This window comes from Aulostomus chinensis, chromosome 2 (assembly GCF_037954235.1).
Source record: "Aulostomus chinensis isolate RoL2024-O1b breed Wild chromosome 2, RoL_Achi_v1.0, whole genome shotgun sequence".
Taxonomy (NCBI): Eukaryota; Metazoa; Chordata; class Actinopteri; order Syngnathiformes; family Aulostomidae; genus Aulostomus; species Aulostomus chinensis.
In genome coordinates this window covers 28,576,217-28,599,319 of record NC_141321.1, presented here as the reverse complement: position 1 = coordinate 28,599,319, position 23,103 = coordinate 28,576,217, and the positions used below count along the sequence as shown (strand labels likewise).

The 23,103-nt window shown below is 41.3% G+C and overlaps 1 protein-coding gene and 1 long non-coding RNA gene across 22 annotated transcripts in view; both read right to left on the bottom strand.

Moving 5' to 3' along the window:
- Nucleotides 1–5,973, bottom strand: part of LOC147269674 (uncharacterized) — a 353,014-nt gene extending 347,041 nt beyond the window's left edge. For 11 of the 21 annotated variants that reach the window (XR_015110563.1, XR_015110546.1, XR_015110554.1 and 8 more), the window contains exons 1-2: nt 5,680–5,973; nt 3,269–3,358 (exon numbers count right to left, since the gene is read on the bottom strand). The gene's annotated coding sequence lies outside the window, so the exon portion shown is untranslated. Of the gene's footprint in view, nt 1–3,263; nt 3,359–5,679 lie in introns of all 21 variants that reach the window. The other 10 variants (XR_015110555.1, XR_015110556.1, XR_015110550.1 and 7 more) reach the window with 4 other exon arrangements.
- Nucleotides 5,974–12,584: 6,611 nt separating this feature from the next.
- Nucleotides 12,585–23,103, bottom strand: part of LOC147269669 (uncharacterized) — a 145,796-nt gene continuing 135,277 nt past the window's right edge. The window contains exon 4 of the long non-coding RNA XR_015110543.1: nt 12,585–13,018. This is a non-coding gene — a long non-coding RNA (uncharacterized LOC147269669). The remainder of the gene's footprint in view (nt 13,019–23,103) is intronic.

The window sequence follows — 23,103 nt, the reverse complement described above, 5'->3', positions numbered from 1 at the left end:
CATGCATTGATTAGAAGCACAATGATGACTGGAAAAAAAAAAATGACTGAAAAAAACCTTTGCTGTAGACATCACCTTTCACACGATCCCTCATTACCTTCCCACCTGCAAACACTGCTCCGAGTCGAGCAATAAATCACAGCTGAAAGGAAGAAATTTGGTACTCCAGATATATACCCACATTTCTCATTAGATTACAGCTGAATGAAATCCTGGCTATGTTACCATTAAATAATTCCTCTAATATTAAGTTCTCTTTGTGTTCCTAAACTGACAGCTGTTGAAGGCTTTGGGTAATTCATGGATATGGATATATATTCAGAGTGGCTGTTATAAATGCAGAAAATAAAACTGCAAATTCAGAGGAGGCAAACAGAACATAGTCTGAAGTACCTTTTACAACACTTTGCGCAACTGAGTGTGCTGCAGGTCTTTTCGTGACCTGCAGCACACTGGAGCTAAAAGTCGTAACATTCCAACTCACTCTCACCCATTTTCACCTCCCATTATCTGATTAGCCACCCATTTCTTCCCCATCAGTTCAGTGACCTGGATGAGGCTGGAGATGAGGAGAAGGATAGTGATGGTCAGCCAGGGTGGGATGTGGTGAGAGGGCCAAACCATTTGGGGTTGGCGGAACCATAAATCAGGAGCAGCGGGAGAGAAGAGTGAGGGAGATTTATAAAGATGTTGTGCTCGGCCAGCCCACTTGTGGACACTGTGATGAATTCACAAGCACATTGCCAAGGCAAACTACTTCATTATACCATGGCCCAGTGGTCATTAATCTCCCTGGGAGGCCAGCATCCTGGGGGATCGCCAGACCAGAGAATTTATTCAGGTCTGGACATACCCATTTCATTAGCCATTCAATCTGTTCAGTCCCCCTCTGTCTCTCTCTCACTTCATCCCTCCCTCTGCTTGTTCTGCTATCACCTTAATTCATATTATCTGATAAATAGTGGCTCAATTCCTCTGTTTTTATTTGTGTTATGTCTTTATTTTTACAAATTGCATCTTCACAGAACACACTCATAAATGTTGCTTTCATTAAACAAAATATACTTCTAAAACATGGGTTGAACTTGGAATTTAATTGGATGTCATTTTAATTCATTTGCCTTTATGACATGAAATGAGGGCAGAGAAAGATTGGGGGGGGGTGTCAAACACAACAAAAGTCCACTTCCAGAATTAGAGATCGTGGTTATATATCATATATCTTAACCAGTGGACTATTGGGGGATGCAACAGCTGCCACATCTGAATGTCATAAAACATCCCCGTAAGTGGGTACAAGTGTATGTGGAATTGCATAGAGAGCTGGTCCAACACAACACATTCAGGTCCAGCCGATAACCTCATAGTCTTTATGAGGAGGAGGTGAGTCAAAGGTGAAGCAGTGAAGGAATTCCCTGAGGTAAACTCTTAACCGCTGGCTACTTCAGGCTCTGTAATGGTGTCATTACTGGGGGCAAGTGCTGGCAGCCCAATGTGTTATGGGAGGGCCAACATCCAGTGATTACTTATTAATGCTGGGATTCCTTATTCGACACACAGAGAAGACAAATATCCCCTCCATCTATTACTGAGTCCAAATAGATGCAGTTGGACACAGAAACACGACTGCATACACATGCTGAAGTATGCATGTGGACAAATACCAACACAGCTCAAGGTGAATCAGGGTTGCCTTTGGCATTGTGAATTCTGGAAGATGATTTATTTCCATCCACAGCTTAAAAACAGCTGAGTTTTATTGAAGTGGCATTATGTGGTTCTGCCAAATGGGACTATAAAACCTGTGTCTGGAACAACCACACTGACACACAGCCCCAGAAACATTCACACTGAAAAAGACCAGAGAGAATTCCTCCCATGTTGTGAGGTGTATAATCCTACCACGTCAGCAGAGTAACCTCAGTGTGTTATCATGTGATCAGACCCTGAATCTTGACATGAAGGGAAGACTTCACTGTTCTACGTTCTCTTGCTCTGCTCCCTGAAGGATTTAAACATATATATGTGTGGAATAATTTCATCAACCATGCTGTGTCCCGGTGGACCCCTTCCACTTTAAACACTTAACGGGCTAAATAAATAATGACGGCTTGCCGTTTTGTTTGTGTGTGTGTGTGTGTGTGTGTGTGTGTGTGTGTGTGTGTGTGTGTGTGTGTGTGTGTTAACGTTAACGGCACCAGCCACTAGCCTCGGGTCCCACAGCAGCAGGAGTCCTTAAAGCGACTAATTTGCTTCCGTTAAGGCCACCGCACTGTAGCCATTCGCTGAGCAGATTATGGGCCTTTAAGTAGCAGCCAGGCCTGAAATGTGACTCTAGGGCTCACAGGCTGTCTGGGAGTAGGAGAGACTCCATAGAGAGAAACAATGGGACAGGGACTAACAGTAAGGAGAAACAGTAAATTTCTCTTTCTCTCTCTTTTCCAGCCAACTAGATTGGAGATTTGTTCAATAATCTCTCCAAAAAAGCTCATCAAACCTTCCAGTCCTTGACATCATATCACTGATGATTTCATTTGTTCTTGTGTGTCCTCTATCAATGGATATTAGTAACTTATCAAAATCTGGTCACATACCAGCATTTACTAAACTTATACCAAACACACTTCAGGTACTGCAAAAGCACTTAGAATCATTTGGACTTCCCCACAATGGTGAGCAGGATGTCAGTCCAGCAGCAGCATGATCTTGAGAGGTGGTTCTTCTTTTTGGTTGGTCTTATGACATGTCAGAATAATAGAACTACTACTTCATTCAAGAGAATGAAGAATGAAGAATGAAGAATTTGTATGTGACTTTGTTACATTTCCAGATGGAATGGTCCCACACTTGGTGCAAGTCATTTTTTAAACTCCATGAGCAATTACTACAGTGTGAATGCAAATAAGACCACAGACAGAAATGTCTACACTGGTTAACCAGTCAATGGTTAACCACTGACATCCCTGCTCACTACCCACACTTCTCCTCTCCCTCCACTGCATCAGTCAAACAAAGGCATGAAATGCCCAGGAGAAAATAGATGAGCCAATAAAATATTTACATTTTTTAAAAGGCAAACTAAAATCTCTATGCAAAGTGTTAATCAATGTGTCTAATTCATTTTGTTGTGATTTTTAAGACCATGAGAATTTTGTTTGAATTTAAAGGATTTTTTTTTCCTAAGGGAGCCTTAAAGACATGCATGGCCCCAACAAGAACTTTCAGATTTAACAGGAGGTGGCCAAGTAAGAAATGTTGCTTACCATACCTTGATGCCATGTTGCAGGTTTCATCTCAGTCTGAAGTGAAAACTTGTTGCCAGCAACTCTTCGACCAACCATTTCTCTACTGCTGCCTCCTGTTTTGGCAATAAATTTTAAAAAAAGACAAAAAAAAATTCACCAACATCCCTTACTCCCATCCATTAGACATGCAAATAAATATATAGTATTTAAGATGACCTCTCGACACGTTTTACTAAATACTCTTTTGATATGGCTTTCCGACAAAATTTTTCAATTAAGTCATATTTTCTCCAACTAACACATGAAGAATATGGAAAATTTCCACCATGCTGCTGAAACAAGATGTCTCCTTCTACTGTCTCCTGTCTGTCTCCTCAAAGAGTGTGTAAGCTGCAAGCTTAAATATAGAATTTAAAAAGTGAATATGAGATAGTGCTTCAAAATGAGACTAAGAACAAATAATATTCTGCCATATCTAGGTACAGAAATAGTCAGATGATTTCTAGTACTTTCTACTTAGTGCTAAAATAGCTTCAAGTGCTTAAAAGTGTGTGTGCTATCATCTGCCTGCAATAAAGTCTCATCAGAGTACTGATCCTTGGTTTGGAGCTTACTATGATAACCCCATTGCGATATCGGGATTTAATTCAAACTGCTTACCTAACAATTAAAAAGTAATCAATAACATATTTCCCTAAACCATTCTCCTTTCCCCCTAATAAGCTCAATGAGCTGAATTAAGTTTACATTCTTAATTTGAATCCAGACAACAAAAGGCGCCAGTAAAACCCTAGAGAAAGCAAGCGGAGACCATCAGTTGATCTATCATGGCATCTCGTCACTTAAGAGTGGACAGAAACATCAAATCCCCCTGAAATGACATCTGAACATCAATACATGGTCCCCACCTCTCCGATGTGACAGTAAAAGCTGTATTGATTTTTTTCAGAGATTAGAGATACTGCAGCAATCAATTTAAAATATACCAGATGAAGTTCTGTACCATGCATAATCTTGGATTTTAGAGAGGCAGAAGTCTGCACCTTGGGCATTCTGAATATTGGGAAAGGCTTTAGAAATATCTAAACACTCTAGATGGGAACAGACAAAGAATTAATCCATAGACGGATAGTCAAAATGTCAGGAATACTGATCACTAGCTGGTGTAAGTGTTTCCGTTTGTGTTTCAGTGAATGCCATCTTATCTGGTGACATTCTACAAGGCAAACATCCCCCAATATAAGGCAGAAGAATTGGTGCATCTCTGGATTAACTAAATCACTGAAAAATTACTTTCCAAAAAAATTTGTCTTCTGTATATTAATTATAAGCTTAAAAATGTACAGAGTTTTCCAGAAACCTTCCATATCTACAAAGAACAGGGTCCTCCTTCTTTCACAGAATTTTCCAAGATGCACATTTTGCTCCTAAATTACCCACAATCCTCTGCACATGTAATGTAAAAGGTAACAGTGTGGAGAGATGGAAACAACTGCATCTCAAACAGCAGAAGACCGGCTATGGAGATGATTTGATGGTCGGTGAACATTGTCATCCCACCACTGTGAAAAGTCTTATTTCAGCAAAAATTCCAACTGACTCAGATCTCTCAGGAACATCCTGATGTAATTCATTTTTGAAAACAAGTGTCAGAGATAAAATATATGTACTGGTGCCATGCAGACTGCTTGCAGGTGAATGCCAGATTCCTATTTTTAGAAGGACAGTAAACCAGTGTTGCCTCTGTAGACTTTGAGGTGCTTACACGCATCAAAAGATTTCAGTAAAAATCAATAAACATACATCGATGTAAATAAAACATCACCAAAGTTGACTTCACCTTTCAACAAGGGAGCAGAGCTGGAAAGTCTACTTATCTATACTAAAATTAAAAGAGTCTTTAGCTCTAGTGAGATTATACAGAGATAGAGTTCAATTTTACTGTACTCAAAGTTTAACGTTGGACCGCTCAAGTGTAATACAGGTTAGAATACAGTTGGCTTGTGCCTTAGACATTTCTATTAGTTTACTGTTACCACATTTGTAAACCTTTGTTTTTCTTTTACTGCACACACACACACACACACACACACACACACACACACACAGGGTGTTGTTTTTTTTTTGATAGGATACAAGCAAAAGTTAACCCCATGGTAAAGTACATTAATAATTGAAAAATTAAACATTGCGGCTGACAACTGGCCACCACTGTGGCAAGAAACTGAAGACGGCACCTTTTTAATTACAAAACATTACACTGTTCGCCAGCTAAATAATATACCTGGACGTTTGAAACACCCGCCGGTGAGAACTAGCCGGAGGTTCCGGATAGAACTCGACAGGACTGTTAGCTAACAAAAAAAAAAAAAAAAACAACACCTACGAGGCAGCTAAACGATAAATGTCGTTCCTGAAGGTAAGTGTTACTTACTACACGTTTTCAAGCGGGCCAGAGGCGTAGTTTGTGTTTAACTCCAAGTAAGTATCAACATTAGTATGTGGTTAGATACACCTACGTTTGTTTAATTTTCTCCGCTGGTTCTTCCTCCCTGATAACGATTGGCACGCGGCAACAGACACTAAGGAGAACTACTGTCCCCTGCTGGTTGAAGATGTATCCGTTTTTCTTCTGTCTTTTAATGGCGGTTGGCAAACAACTTTCACTCTTTTACATCTACAGCTCTTTATCCATCCATCCATGGGACGGGGGGCCATGGCAGCTGGCTTCAGGCGACAGGCAGGGTTCACCGTGGACAGGTCGCTGTTCCGTCACAGGGCCGTCAGGAGCAATTGGGGGTTCAGTATCTTGCTCAAGGATATTTAGACATGGTCACCAGGGGAAGTGAGGATTGAACCAGCAACCCTTTGGTTGCTAGACGGCCAATCTACCTCCAAGCAATGCTTCCCCCCTGTTTTATCTGTTCATAAGTATTTTGTTATTTTTGATGTATTTAAGTGGTGATCTACACAAGTATCCATCACTACATCCTGTTAATTTTCAAAATAAATGATTCATTGCCACACGCTGTAAAATTTGTATAGCTATGACATTTATCCTAGTATGCTCATTTTTGTTTCTCTGCCAGCCTTTGACATTCAAACTAGAAAAAAAATGTGATTATTATTCACCAATTCTCATATTTGCAGAACCAACCCAGATGCACACTGGCACCCACAGATGTGCAAGCATACACACACACCCATTCAGTTTATCCAGGTTTTCCTTCCCCCCGCTGTGCAGTAGAGCTGAGGCCATGTATCCTGATGGCACTGATGATGCGTCATGCAGTCATCTGGCCTCTGAAGGTTAAGTCCCTGACCTCTGTGGTCGGCTGGAGAAGGACCATACTGATAAATAGGCCTGTAAACAGATAGCGAATCTGCCCTAAATAGCTAAACGGACAGCACACACAGCACAACCAATTTTACACATTTCATAATGAGAACCAACATTACGACTGTTCTGGCTTTACTCATCACCTGTGTGCTGTAGCTCAGTGTGTAGGACACCTTCTTCGTGTGATGTTTTCCATAAAGTTCTGACTGCTGTCTCGTTCAAGTCCTCCTGTGTACAGGAGTTGCATGGGTACCATATAATCATCTTTACTACGGAGACAATGATCTGGATTGCATCGCTTTTTGTGCAAGATGAACTGCTCTGTATTGTTTGGAGAGGAAAAACAAATCATCCAACTCAAACAACCACTTTAGTCATTTTTTTCTGACCGTCTGTTACGACACATAAGAACACAAATTTTCTCCTTTTATAAATTGATGTCTAATGTCCCTCTTTACTGTGGTCATAATTGCTATGATCACCAGATGATATCTGTCACCTTATATCGGTCAATATGTAGGTCAGTACAGGTCCTTTCACTGCTTGTATTTATGACCTATCGTGGACAGTCTTGAAAAAAGCTCAATTAATAACTCGGATGGCCACAAGATAAAAATGCCTCTTCCAATACAACAAAATCGCTCATAAATTATGGTTTTTATCTCTAATGACCAAAACTAAAAACCAAGCAGACTAAATATCAGGAAATGGCATAAGTTAGATGAAAATAAAAATAGCGATGGAGAGAGACTGAAATTGCAGAGTGATATTGTGTCCAATATTGTGACAACGTGTCAACATTAAATCAATGTGATGCCCTGAAGGCACAACAGTTGCATTAACCTATCACACCCGTACTATCACACCCGTATCCAGTCATCCGTCTGGATGGAGATAGAAATCTGATGTTCCTTTGGTTGAGCAGATGTCCCCATACACCTCCACCTCCACCTGTACAAGCAAGTAGTGTCCAAACAGGTAACCGATATTGTGAAAACTCTGAATAATTGATTGGAATAATAGGGTAACAATGCCTCTGATCACAGGTCGCACGGGGTCATCGAATGGTTTGGTGGGTATGAAAATGGTGGGAATCATTTGCTTTGGCTTTCATACGTCTATGTCAAGGCACATTCAAATTATTCTTGCACTCCAACACCCGGTGCACCTTTTATTGTTTATTTTCCATACACTTTGGCTCCTCTCCATATAGTTTATAAGCCTTTTGATGTTTTTTTTCACCAATTAAATTCTCACTGATGTACAGAGCTTCCTAACTTTCGTGGCCTTGACGCAAAGTATGAAACATTAAAGTGTAAAAGTATATCACATAGGCCTATTTTGGGGTTGTGTATACACACTTAGACATATTAGGCGTTCAATCAACAGAGGTTGAGTCTGCTGCATGAATAAAAGAGTGCAAGGAAAACACAGAGGAACAATACTTTTACTCGGAGACATATTCAGCGTTGTAGAGCTACAATCAAAGCCTTGGTGAGACCTGAACGCGCGTGCACTTGAACCTGGCTAAATGTTGCTCTTACACATGTGAAAGGTGCTGGGGAAAACAAGCCATCAGAGCCAGTTCAGGTAAACAAAATAGGACTCCAGCAGGAACAAGCAACATTGAAGGGGTGGGGGTGGGGTGGGGTCTTTGAAGTGGCTCAGAGTATTCCCCTGACACTTGTGAGATATTTATTTGAATAATGTGCAGATTCACACCCAAGTGAGCACAGATCTGTACGGTGGGTGGGAGGATGACAGGCTTTAATTTCCAGCTCTACTGAGAGGGGTAGTAGAGAGAGGGAGAGGGAGAGACAGGGGAATTACTGGGGGGGGGGGGGGGGGGTTAAAGAGCAAGATAGGATATGAGGAAGACAGATGGAGGTATATCACATTCCCTAAAAACATTTTGACATTTTAAACCAAAGGCAGTTTGCAGGCAGTAAATAAAAGGAATGGAATCGATAGCAGTCAGTGATAAGGGGATTCAGCAGCTAAATATGAAATACAGCCTAACAAAATGGTATGGATTTCCAATGGGGCCACGTGACACAGGCTGCTTTGAAATGCAAATTATAACTTATGCACATTGTCCTTCTCGGGGCTGGCCACCTATTGATCAGCTAAAACAAATTCTATTGATCATTGAATATTTAATAGAGATAATTAAATCTCTCATGGAGGTACTTACACCCCATTTCCAGTGTTCGACGTCTTCCTCGGGAGGCTTTGCCTTTGACTCGCTGAAAGCTTCTGCACTGCTCAATAAAGAATAACGGCTCATATAAACAAAATATGTTGGGAATGTTGCATTTTTCCTGTTTCCTGTCAACTTGTTCCTTACAGGGTAAAAAATATATCTGCCAAAATATGAAGTTAAAATCACTTTCTACCATTTTCACTTCCTGACAAGTGTAAAATGGTCCAGTCTTGTGTCATATTTGATTGAATGAACTAGCAATTATACAAATTGAATCAAAAAAATTATGCATCGCCAACATTTCTTGGTGGCTGAGTGAGAAATCACTAAAAGCACTTAGGAAGTTGAAAGCAGTGACTTCACTAGTTCAGTTGCATCAGCGTCATTGTGCATTTATCAATCCTTACACTCCCTCATCGCTCTCTAAATAACATTCTTGGACATCTTGTTTATTTAGGACCAAAATAAAATACAATTTTATGAAAAACTGCATAATAAAACTCTTTAATAAATGCAAATATCTCCATTTCATTCACATTTGTTCAAGACCACTTGACTAGCACAATATAAATATAAATATTTGTGCCCTGAAACAGTTTTTGGAGACTAAAAGTTGAAAATATCAATATCAATTTATTCCATTTTATTTGTATATATTTTTATATTGAGTTATATCTGTAACAAATACTTCATCCTGCTAGAAAAAAATCCTCTCCTAAAGCAATTTCAGTATGAAAAATGTCATTTAAAGATCACCAGCAGCTTATAAGAAGCGTTCTCATTTTAAAAAATCGAAATGTATTTTCCAATACCAGTCCTTTAAGCAGCAAATTCTTTCAAAACTGCAACATCCCTGTGCTGCAGTGGAGATTACATAAAATGGGGTGACTTATTCTAGCGAGTGTCTGAGTGGAAAACATTGTTCGTGTCTACAAGCAATGGTGCATCCGTTAAGATAGTTAGAGTGCAAAAATCAACTGCTACTGTCTGTTATATATTGCAGATATTGAGCTCTCGTTGACCACCAAGCCAACATTTCTGTCTCATTTGTCAGGTATAGTGGGAAATCTGAGTCAACCAGACCCTCTGTTTGTACATTCACTTTCAAAAAAACGAATGTAAAAGCTTGAGTATGGTCTGGCATGCTGACCTGCCTGTGCAGTACAGTGAAACAACCCCAAACTCTCCAGTGGCTCCTTAACCCCGATATGTACTTTTAATACAGTTTGAATACATATCTGAATAAGACATGAGATCAATTAATCCTCTAATTGAAGACAAACAAACATAATTCCTATGCTGGATTATTACTCAACACTCTTCACTGGGAGGGAGGAAAAATCTCTTTCATCGACTGACATAATTTATGACATTAAGAGACTGGCAAACAGGAAAAGGTTGCTGTCAGGATAGTATTAGAGGGCAGCTCTCACTGCACGGACCAGTGTTAAACAAAGTACCAATCAATAGCCCTTTTATTAGTGACCGCAATCAATGTACCTGTGACTGAGTGAGCCAATTAACGCTATCGACCGCCTTGGCAGAAGAAAGAGAAGTCAAGAAGGGAAGAGGGCGTAGGAGATAGTGAGGGAAATGTGGGAGATGATTGCGGAGGATGAGCAGCATCTTCCTCAGGTCTTGTTTTCCTTCTCATCTGCAGGAAGGGGGTGTCTGTGAAGCGAGGATACCAGATTCCCACCGTGCAAGAGGCCTCTGAGGTCTGTCATTGAGGACACCCTGACAGAAAGCAGAGGCTGCCTATCTCCCAGGAGGAAGTGAGAGTGCGTGTGTGCGTGTGTGTGTGTGTGTGTGTACACATGTACTAGAGGTGGTGCTGCTGGTGGGGGTTAGGTTGAGGGGAAGCTTCTGCCCACAACCCCCATTTGTGCACATCATCTCCTAATGCCGGAATGAGCTGCACTGGGAATGCAGTGGTGCTCAGCTTCTCACCGCTGGTTCTGAATAGTAATGAGGTCATAGGCCTAGAAGGTCTCTGTGCACGTTGAACTCTACCTCACCCAAGAGACTGACCAGTGTGTGACTGTGTGTGTGTGTGTGTGTGTGTGTGTGTGTGTGTGTGTGTGTGTGTGTGTGTGTGTGTGTGTGTGTGTATAAGATAACCTAAACATGCAGGCACTCACATTTTATAATTTCCAAATGTCTATACACACAATAACTTCCTATCTTGAGCTGCATGTGTCTGAGATCATCACTGTAGAGATGAGATTGAAGAGAAATGTTCTTATAGGACATTGCTGGGATTATAATACAGGCACACATCAGTACATGGATGTAGAGAGTGCAGTAGTGAAAAGAGGATTTTGAAAGCCTAGAAGCAGAAAACCCTCAATAAAAATCTTTTTAACATTCACACAAATAATCAAATAAGAAGCCGTGGATAGCAGCCTTTCTGTATGGCATGTTAACGTAATTTTAAAGACATATCTTACATAGCAATTCAACAAACACCATTTCCCTGAAGCTTTACTGAATCCAAAGTAAATATCACAGCTTCAGAAGAGGCCAGGAATAGGAGGGACTGAGGGCCGTCAGTTTGCACAAAGGTTTCTAATATCAGCAGGACAGAGAGGCCCGACTGTTTTAGAAAAATTTAGATGATCCCGGTCAAAGAGTCTGAAATTGTAGCTGCCGTTTCTGACTCAGTGGATATTGTCAAAATCATGTAAGAATGTAAATAACCACACTGAGGTGATGTTGAACCGTCATAGGGGGGCTCATTTTACACAGTTACTGCAAATTTTGACAAGTAGAATGAATTTTAAAGACCTAAATTTGAATGAAATTTAAGACCTGTTTTGCCTCCACACTGGCAAAAAAAAAAAAAAGTGCAAATGATCCAAGATAAAATTACAGTCCCAAAATTACATGCACCTTTAATTAAGTAATTTACATGTTTTTGTACAAGGTGCAGCAGGTTTGAAATTCATGACTGTGAGCGGGCTGCAACCAGGAACTAAACGCTCTCAAACCAGATCTTGTTCATCTTGCACTGACACATACTAGTTCCAAGAAGGTTCACAAAAACAATTCTAGAATTAGAACTTCTAGCAGTTTATCTTTGATTAGGAAACTGCAGCAGAATAGCTGACTCACTCGGTCTTATTTTGTAGTTTTCTTACAGTGTGGTTAACACCATTATCGTCCTAAAAGCACTGAGGCTCATTATCATATCAAAATATAATTTAGAATAGTCCAAGTCCTACCATTCCGGTTGTTGGATTTTAAACTTTTCAAGGAACTTTGGAAACTTGGTTTTCCGTATGCAAAAACTGAAAAGAATTAAAAATGGTTTCATTTTGTTTATTGTCTCAAACAGCACATAAGTGGATGTATTTTCTTTTCCTCCCCCAAAAGATATCCAGGAACACCATGTTCCAATCCAGATTTAATAAATGCTCAAAGAGATATTGCTTTGAGTTACAGAGGCAGGCGGAAGAGCGCAGACTTGACATCATGACTTTTCAGCTCTTGTGATACATGTCACCGCCAAGTTGTTGTTACCACACTATCTGCCTCACCCTTGTAGATCCATCCTCTTACAAAGTTCAAGTCAGCTCAAGATGTCACATGCAGCAGCTCAGCCAACTGTTGGAATATTTCTCCGTATGATTGTTAAATGTGTTTATGTATTTATTTGTTCGTCGAGGCAATGCTAACTGATGATCAGGAAAATATAAAGAAATCAAAATGATCCAGAGTTCGTATGAAACAGGAACCTTAAATTTGAATTTTAATAGTTAATATAGACACAATACACCACAATTAAAAAGTACCAGAGTAAATAAGAGAGAAGCTGCATTGCTTTGACATATTTCTGTCTCTCTTCTGTAATAAAAAAAAAAGGTTTGTGTGTCAGTAAATATGAGGTCTAACCCTCCACTAATATCTAGAGAATGGTAGCTGAGGCCTAAATGTTATCATAACAATTTCTGCAGCTCATAAAGTCCAAAGTATCAGGTCGCACCCTCTCAGTAGCGGAGGGGCTCTGCTGACATTCAAGCCTCACAGTATTTGTGTTGGAGTGTCCTGTTCCCAAAGAGAAAGGGTCAGAAGGACATCTGCTTCATGTCAGCTGGCAGTGTAACACTTGGCTTCGGGGTTATCGGGCTCCCTCTATCAGCGTCCAGTCAGAACATGGATCTCTCCTTCCTGTAGGAAACTCTCCGAACCAGAGCGCCGACAGCTTGAGGAGAGAGGGGAGAGGAAAGACTGCAGAGAGGTGGAAGGAAGAAGCAGGAGAGAGAAGGATAGAAAGACTTTAGGAAACGACAATGTGTGTGAAGTGATACGCTCCCGGCTAAGACCCTGCACCCTGGGGGTGGACTGGGGGCTACAAGACTTCAGCCTCAGTGCTCAGTCCTGCCACTGTCCCCGATGACCCCGCTCTGTCGTCTTACTGCCAAGTGTGTAGAAAACACTCATCTGATGAAAGGCTACTTTTACAGGCTGCTAATATCCCTTTGCTTGAACAACAGTAAAAATCAAGCGATTAGAAACACGACTGTGTGCTGAAGACTTGCACAGCTGGAGAGTGGAAGTACAAATACTCTTTCTTCTTCATTCTTTATTCCAAGAGCTCGTATCCGACATTAAAGCTGCTGTGGAGTGGAATCGAGGCCCAAGAAGGAAGATGAAACACAGGCCAAATGAGAAATACAGCAGGATGGTCTGGACTAAAGTCATCACTCCACCTTTGAAATAATTTACCACTGATTCTCACAGTCCAATGAACGAGCAGGTACAAGACGCTCCTGCTGCATCAACAGGATCTTGAACTCTCAACCTTTAACACCAGCGGTATGTGACGGTCATGTTGAGCTTCCTCCAGGATGAAATGGCAAACTTCAGTCAGCTGCCTGTTCATTTAGAGCCAGAAATATATATAGAAATATATATTTAAATGATGGTGGCTTCACACTCTGGACATTAATGGAGTATAAAGGCAGTTTTCAAATTAGTGCCGAAAAAAATTCAGTTATCAGCCCTCAATTTGTGTACAATGTGAAGTTTATTTCCTTCTGAGAGCAAAAAGAACTTCATTCCTGCCAGCCGTAAGCGTTCAAAAATTCTCTGTTTAGGCTGAAATTTTTCTCAAAGTTTAAAATCAAAAGCATGTACGGCTGATTTGTTTTGAATCAACTTAAAACTATGAAACGATTGATGAAGTGCCATCATTGTTACAGAGCGCTGAACCTATGAGCAAAGTTTTATTTTTATGCAAGAGAAGGCAGATTTCCAAGGAGAAAAAAAAGCAGAATATTGGCAACAACAAGATAGTTCTGGCAGCAGAGCCAACCGGCCGCTAGTTAATTATAAAGAAAAAAACAACAACTTCTGGAGTAAAAACTGTCTAAAAACTGGATTTTTAAAATTGCACTGATGATTCTTGTGGCAGTGAGAAGTTATAGACTCCTGTTTCACCTTTCCTTCATCTGTAATCATGAAACAACCCCAACAATTGAACAAAATCTCTGCTCTAAATGTGGAGGGAGGAGGGAATGTAAACTGCAGTCTGCCACCCTGGTGTGTGACCAAAGGTGTCCGTGTGGGTAGTCAGACGCTTCCCTCAAATATGCATTTCAGTTCATGTGTTAAAAATGGAACGCTTCAGTGTTATCCAAGATTAAACTTCCACAAGGCAGGTCAGGTGAAGGTAAGAGCCAAAGTAGCAGCGAGACAAAAATAAAGACAAAGGAGTGATGCAGAGTCAAAGAAAGGTAGAGACCTGTGTGTGTGTGTGTGTGTGTGTGTGTGTGTGTGTGTGTGTGTGTGTGTGTGTGTGTGTGTGTGTGCGTGCATGCGCATGCAACTACAGCCAGCAGCAGAAACTTTGAGGCTACTGACAGCAGTTTATGATGAGGGAGCTTGAGATGAAGCGGAGCGGAGCAAGTCCTAGAGCCGGGGCTAAGAAGGGGGATCAGCGGACCACACAGTCGTATCACTCCTCTGCTGCATCTGCTACAGTAGCTGTGGGCAAAGGTCAGGAAGAAAAACTGACATACAAGTCAGGTAGAACATTATCAGTTGATCATAATTACAGATTCATCAAAAGTAAACCTCTATGATGAGCACAGACTGTAAATTGGGAGGATCTGATCTTTCCAAGAAGATGTGTATTTCCCGGATGACGTCACGGGCTGCGACCACCTCTGACCCTTGAACTCTTTTCTTATGACAGCAATAAAGCTCAGTTCGACTCATTTTTCATGCTCTAACTGCTGAGGTACAGCAGCTCTTCTTTATGTTTTTGCACGTTATCATAAAAAGCACTAAACCAAATATAAATGCTATTATTTGTTCTTACTTTTTGATGCTCCCAGGAAAAACGCTCGTTCTACTTTTTCACTGATGTACATTTCAGTGTGTGTGTGTGTGTGTGTGTGTGTGTGTGTGTGTGTGTGTGTTTTTTCCCCTATTTAGCCTAAAGGTAACACTGTATATTTACTCTCACCACCTTGGGGTGACACTGCTGTGCTTGCTGCTTGGAATTTAAGCTGCACTCCCTTCCAAAGAGCTGTTTTACAGCCCCCTCAGACGCCGCCTGTGCCGATTTGTTTTCCCACAAGCAATGTAAACACGACACTTGTTGAAGGACCCTCATTCACCATATATTTAAAAGGAATGCTGTTATGCCCCCCCTCCATCCCCACCCCCCCATGAACCACTTTGCTCTCCATATTTTAGTCCTTATCATTCAGAGTACATATCCTTGAGATAAATTGAAGACATGACTACATACAAGATGTGTCAACTTCAAAATGGAAAACATCTTGAACTGAGCCAGAGGAAGGTGCACATCAAGGATACTGCCCCCCCCCCCCTTTCTTTAGGGGCATCCTTAGGAGCAGGGGGCCTTGTGGAGATTTAAGCCAGTCCTCTTCCTAAATCTAAAATAATCTTGACAGTCTGCAACACAGAAATTAGCCTTCACGAGCCAAAGCTGAGACTTTTTCTCAGTCATCAGAGGATGTATCTGCCAGGAGGCCGAGGTCAGGGTTCACCAAACGAGCATGTATGAGTCTGGATCATGGCGACCACTGAGAAGCCAGTTTGAATTTGGGAAAAAGGATGAACATGACATGATCGAATGAAAATCTAACTGATGAGGCAGAAATTGCAGGAAGGGAAATATAAAGCTCCTTGTTTTGACTTCTTTTCATTTAAAACCTAAAAACACTGACAAACACAAAATATTTTTGCTCCCTTTTTTCCCCCACAGAATAGGTTTTTTTTTTTCTTCTCCAAATTGCATGGAATTGCAGAAAAGATCCTTCAAGAGAGCATTGTAACCTCAACAGTTGGAGATATTGTACATTGTCTCCAATTCGATGAGAGGAAATAGTGGGTAGAGGATCTTTCCTCCTGACATAAATCACCTAAATGGAGAGACTGAGAGGAATTACTCTCAGCTGGGCACGTTGTAACTGTTCCTCCATGTCAGCCAGTATCAGTCATGTTACATGCTGTCCGGAGACGAAGACAAAGTTTGGGAACATCCGGGAACACGCCAGCGGTGGAAACAACCGGTCAGTCATGAGAGTTAAAGATAAGATCTTATTCTAAAAAAGAGGCTTGCATCATTGATTTTACATGTACAGTATGTTCTTTTTCAAATAAGGCAAAAACCACCTCAATCAAATGTAACGCCTTTTTTTTTGTAAAAGCGAGTGAACTTTTTATGAATTTGGCCTTTTCTGTAATCATTTTTAATGTGACACTTCAAAGTGTACATCAAACAATGATGACAGCTACTACTGTTTAGAGGGGGAAAATAGGTTTTGTTATATTGCATTATTCTGGTTGCTACGCTTCCAAAACCCTGGCAACATAGGACCAAACCAATGGACAACTGAGGATAGAAGGAAGGATAGAACAGAAGTGTCAGGTTTTTATCCCGGACAAGTAAATCTACCATCATTAGCTGGGCAGTCTGACACATTGTGGCTGTAGGGGAGCTGAAGACAAAGACAAATGTTGCTGAAAATAAAAAAAAAAAAACCTGTAGCTGCATCTGGATCTAGTTATGAGTCGACCATGGAAGGACCTCCACTAGCTAAGCAGCAAATGAGGAACAGAGGGCTCAAAACGATTGAACTGTCATTGGTCGAATTGCAATTTCCATCCTATCGGGGCCCTGGCTGAGACTCTGGGGTCTGGGCATCTGCACAACTTACAGAAATCTGTCTGGTACCAGTTAGCACTGGGCTGGCACACTTATCTGGACATGAAATCAATCAGGTCAATTTTCTTATACCTTTCGCATAACCAAAGCTAAGTAATGATGACTACCAATTGCTCTCTCTCGCTCTTTTTCCAGCAAAGCAGTGTGCAATCAAAATAGAACCCTGCCTGGAGTAAATGATGTTACATTATTTCATCTGTGTAATACAAGCCTTAGTCACCTCACTACATAACTTTTCTTTCCCCATTCTTTGGTGTTGCCTTGACCTTTTTGGAGGAAAATCAAAGTGGATATGCGAGGGCTTAAGGAAGAGAGACACCCGGCACCCCCCCACCCCTACCCCCCATCCCCTTGGTTGCATCAGGCCTCTGAACTTTCAACTGAACTTTAAGCATGTGTAAACCGCTACACTGATGTTATTGAAATTGACGCTGCTATGCTAAGAGAGCAGCTCAGCATTCTCCATCATCATCCTCATCATCATCATCATACACACACACACACACACACACACACACACACACACATATAACCCACTGAAAAGTTCACAGTCCAAACTCACTGCCAGGAAACAAGAAGAAAAATCCAAAACAATCTCTTTTTTTCCCTCCTTATTTTAAAAGAAGAGCAAATCTAACTGTCAACTCAGTGAAGATTATTCCACCACGGTTGGCTCCCTTACTTCCCCACCGTAATCCACCCAAAAAACTCTTGGTGAAGCCTTTCAAAACAATTTATGCAAACAAACATCATGCACAGCTATTTGTATTGGCACCACTTTTCAGTAAACCTTACTGAACCAAGACCAGATGGGGCCCGGTCCTTTCTGTCTCCGTGTGGTGCAACACTCTCATGGCAGCTTAGTAGACACACTCAACCCAGAGCGCCTTCTCCTGTTATAGAGAGTGTTTCAATATTTAGACCACTTCTCACCAGATTCCACATTTCTGGGTGAATATGTATGTGTGATAATTTTCCACGAGGGCGGATTAAACCACAACAAGGGAATGACTGCAGCTGTTTTTTTTTAAATTTTTTATTTCCATTTTGTTGGGTACGATGTTCTCTTAAAACTGCTTGAAGGAGTTCACATTGGATACTAAACAAGCTCTTTCATCACTATACTGTTAAACCAGCTATTTTACAACCAAATACTGCATTAAATGTTGACAGCCTTCTAATTCAAAGTTATGTTTTATAAATATAGGTTCCCCTGCATAGAAAATATGGCCAAACATGATAGAAAAATGCTGATATACACCAAGACCAGCGTGGTGTTGACAGCGGTGAGTGTGCTGTGGTTGGTAAGTGGACTGACAGTAATAGGAACTGTCTCTCTGCCTCCGTGTGCCCTAGAGATGGGCCACAATGCTGCTGTGAGTTTTGCCGCTTAGACGGAAACCATGTAACTCTCCCCCTCGTCTCCCCTTTTCTCCCTCCGTCTGAACTCTGACATGACCGTTTATGAGGTTACAGGATTTCACCATCGTGTTAAATGTCAAATACGTGAGAGAATGAGTCCTACATTCATCATTTCAAAGGGACTTTTATTTTATTTTTATTTTTTTTGTGTGGATATACTGTATGTAAGCCTATTTACCACACTGCAAATGGCTCCTCCACCTTGAAGGAAAGTTTGGTTTCAAGTCAGCATCCATCTTGGTGAGGACCACACGTACACAAACATGGAAATAGTAGCAGGGAGGTATAGCCTACACATAGCTAACAGACGCCCCATTGCAGGTAGGTGAAAATACATACAGTATTTGATCTTATTCATGTACAAATGTGAAAGGAACACACCAACTTTTGGGGAAATATGTATATTTGCCATCCTTCCCAGAGCCAGGCAAGAAAATAGATACCCCTCTCTCTCTGTGCTGTGTTCGGGAGCTGAGATCCACAGGGACTGGTTGGCTGCTAGTTAGCTTAGCACAAAGTGGGTAGAAAGTGTTTGCATGCCTCTGTCAAAAGTCATTAAAAACATTTTTCTCCAAAATGGTCTTTGGCTGCAGAGGGTGGTTTAAAATTATTGCCATGAAATATAAATTAAAAATTGAAGGATGTTGTAATTTTCGTGTCAGACACATAGCCGGAACTATTCTCTGGATCAAAGAGTGAGAGTTTCATGATTTTCAAACACAAAAGCCTCATAGTAGAACTGTAACTTCTGTAACTAATCATGGCCGACTTTGTTAGAGAAGATGATCCCAAACCGGAGGATGATCTCTAAGCTAACTAGTGGTCAGCTGGTGCCTGTACTTCTCAGCTCACTAATGCATGCACAGAGGAGAGGAGGGTATCCATCATCTTGTCTTGGAAGGATTGCAAATATACTTACATTTTCCAAAAAAGTCACAATGCAATTCAACGCCAACACAGCAGCTGTGACACACCCAGAGTAGACATGCGCACAGACTTGTGTACAAGAACACACATCGACAAAGAGCCCAAGGCCTTGAGATAAAAGATGGCATGGATCCAAACATGATCAGCTCCCCCCCCCCTCTCACACACACACACACACACACACACACACAACTCTAAAAACCCTAGAGAAAATAGACACAAATTCCTCTCACTCACTCTCCATCTCCCTTACAGACACCTTCACTCACACAAGCAGTGCGAGCCAGGCTCTCTCTCCATAAGCAGTTATTTCCCAGAGTCACTGCCAGCACACAGCACACATACACTCAAACACACGCACACGCACACACACACACACACACACACACACACACACACACACACACAGTGACAAGCTACAAATCCCTGACACCACCAATGATGATAGCTTTACAGTAGAGCCTTAAGGGGACTCTTCCAGCCAGCACACACAAACAACACACACATGCCTCTATCTCTGTCTGTCTTTCTCCCCCTTTTGTCTCCCTCTCACCCTCTCCCAGGAGCCCCAGGGGCCTCTGGGATATGCGGCTCCCAACACAAAGTGCCTAAGGTTTGTTTGAGTTAAACACATGACTACAAGCATCAAAATGACAGGGGTACAAATGAAACAGGAATTATGTCTCTCCATTCACATGTACAGAATCATGTTGAAATTATGGGAAAACGAAACCAAATGTATATACACACACACACACACATATATATATATATATATATATATATATATATATATATATATATGCGTGTGTGTGTGTAATTATGATCTTTGAAAATACACATTGTCATTTCAATGGTACCAGTCAATGTATGTACCACAGCAGAAACATAACTTCTATACAGTAAGTTCGACTGTCATCACACACTCCTTTTCCTCCCTCACGCCAGATTGATTTATTGAGACAGCCATCATGATGTCACACTTTCCCTTTTTTCCCCTCTATTTGATGAAGCTTTAATGACTCCCTCTGTGCTGTAATTATTCACCAGCCCCAAGGATGTTTGTTTTAGTATTAACAGACCACTGCTGTGACCATATCTGCCTTTGCACTATTATTCCTCATTTCAATATTTATTACTTTTCTTTCCATTTTGGCTAATTTCAGTACTAATATTGCTCTTTGTGTGTGTGTGTGTGTGTGTGTGTGTGTGTGTGTGTGTGTGTGTGTGTGTGTGTGTGTGTGTAATAATTCCAGATCACAAGTGCCTTGGATTTATTGGCATATACCAATTTGGCTTTAATGAGATCATACACCTCCAGGTAGGTGCTGCTTCATCCCCTGCTCGGCTCTGGGTTCTCCCCCTGTCTTTCCGTCTGTCTACCCTTATTACCATTTCATACACCATCCCTCTTCCACCCCCCCCCCCACCCCATCTGATGAAAATCCAAAAAGGCTTTGTGTGGTTCATTAAGTCAGCATAGGAAATGTATTAAGTAGGGGAATGGGGCTGGGAGCTATTGAGTGTTGACTTAACCTTTCCAGTATTTTTTTCCTCCTTTTCCTCCCAGTGATGCTTCGAATGGAAGATACGTGCAGTCTCATTAGTAACCACAAGGATCAGTTATACTACTTCAGTGGTTTTACTTGCCTGTTTTTTAAATAACAGGAGTGAATGGCGGATGTTTTTGTCTGCTAGCTGTTGAATGTTCTCTTCCGTTTCAGGTCAAATGGTAAATGTTTCTTTCAGCTTGTTTTAAGTACTTCAAGTATCCAGAATGAATTACAAAACTCTTGAGATTATGTTTCTGGTTTTCCTTGTCTTGTCCCCTCTAATAATATCCACCAATCCGGCTGCATTAGGACTGAATTCATTCATGCTATCGCAGAGTATGTTTGCTCCATTGTCTTTGTAAACCTGTGAGCAGGAAGTCTTAACATGAACAAGGCCTGACAGCTTTAGGAAAGCTTATGTGTAAGAAGAAATGGCTACTGTTGAGGAGGAAGCAATCATTCATAGCCTATCCTATTAAATTACCCTGAAACAGGCTTTAACTGGCATAAAACAAAATCACAAATGAGACATTCATAATTTATCTGACAGGAGCTGGCGAAAAACAAACAAATAAAAAAAAAATTAAAAGGAGGGATGACTAATTGATAATTTTAGTTACTAAAAAGCAAAACCTTGTTACAATGTGATTATTAAGCAATCAAGAAAAAACGCTGTACAAAAAACAAAAAAAAAAAGTCACATTGTGAGGCTGTCACATGTTGTAGAGGGAAGGGCACCGTGGTCAGTCTGCCATTACAATTAGTGTTCATTTCAGCCGGATTCAGTAAGATCCACGCTGACTGCTGGACATGCATTATGCATGAGTCTGTCCATATGCACTTGGGCCATCATGCATGCCCTTGTAGAAATGTATCGACCACCAGCATGCAATTACATTTATGTTGCTTCAACCTTCTGTGTGCGCGTATTCACCTGTGTAATAATAACAGTGTGGGCGTGAAAGTGTGGCGTCCCTCCTTCTCTGATAATGTTTGTCGGAGTGAGGATGTTTCCATTCTGCCACTTGCTGTCATATGTTATGTTCTCATTCTAACTTTTGCTCCGCTTAAATCCACTCGTGTGTTTTTTTTCTCCACTTCTTTCTTTTAGTGCTCTGTTGGGACATACAAGTACTTTTTAAGCTCAGTAATGTGGCTAGAACTGAACACAAAAGCAATGCCAAAAGCTGAAATGAAGCTGTTATTCTTCTCTCATAAAAAGTATGTATTGGAGTTACTTCTTCACTGCTTTGCTTCTTCAAATATTTCTTTTATGGAAACTTGCAAATGAAATGCATGTAAGAGTCTCTCTCCCCCCCCCCCCCCCCCCCCCAATTTTTGTGTTTATTATCCTTTGTGTTCAAATTCATCCCACAGGAATGTGCTTGAAAATGCATTGATCACCAGGTTACAATTTCCAGATGTTATTAATGACAAAATATTTTTGCTTTCATTTTTTGTGGGAGCTTCATCTACAAAATTTTGTGAAAAACCCCCAAAAAACCAAAACTTTGGCTTCAGTTTGAAAAGCCAACTGTGGTGCGCGGAGATAAACGCAACGAGAAAAGTGAAAAAGTTAGAAATGTGAACTTTAAAGGTTTTTGTTTAAGTGGGGGAGAGAGAGGGGGGGGGGGGAGAAGATGCAGTTTGTTTGAGGGATGGTGCTGAGGAGCAGAAGCTGCTGATGTTTGGTCGCCTGTCAGAAGCGGAGAGCACTAATCAGAAGAGTTGTCATTATCTGGAGGTGGGAGTTTAAAATTGCACTTCCTCCCGGAGTCTGGATCATGGCCGCTCTGACCACTTAATCCCCCTGGAAAAAAAAAAAAAATCAGACGGCAGATCTTCATCTCCTACACGCGGCTCTTTAGCGCCCCTTGGAGAGGAACCCTGTAATCGCAGATTCGTCTCCGGGGAGGAAGAGCCGTACATCAGTCACGGAGAGGCAGAGCAACGGGGAATTTGGCACGAGGTATCAGTCGTGACAACGGAAACCTTGCTCAACTCCACACAGTCAGGAACAGGCAGATCACATGACTCAGTAGAACTGACAATACAAACACTGTCTATAGGAGGAGAGAGAGAGAGAGAGAAGGAGAGAGAGAGAGAGAGAGAGAGAGAGAGAGAGAGAGACCCCTCCCTCCCTCCTCTGTCTCACCTCAACATCGCGGGAGGGGGGGGGGGGGGCTTGTTTATGTTTACGGCAGAGAGCG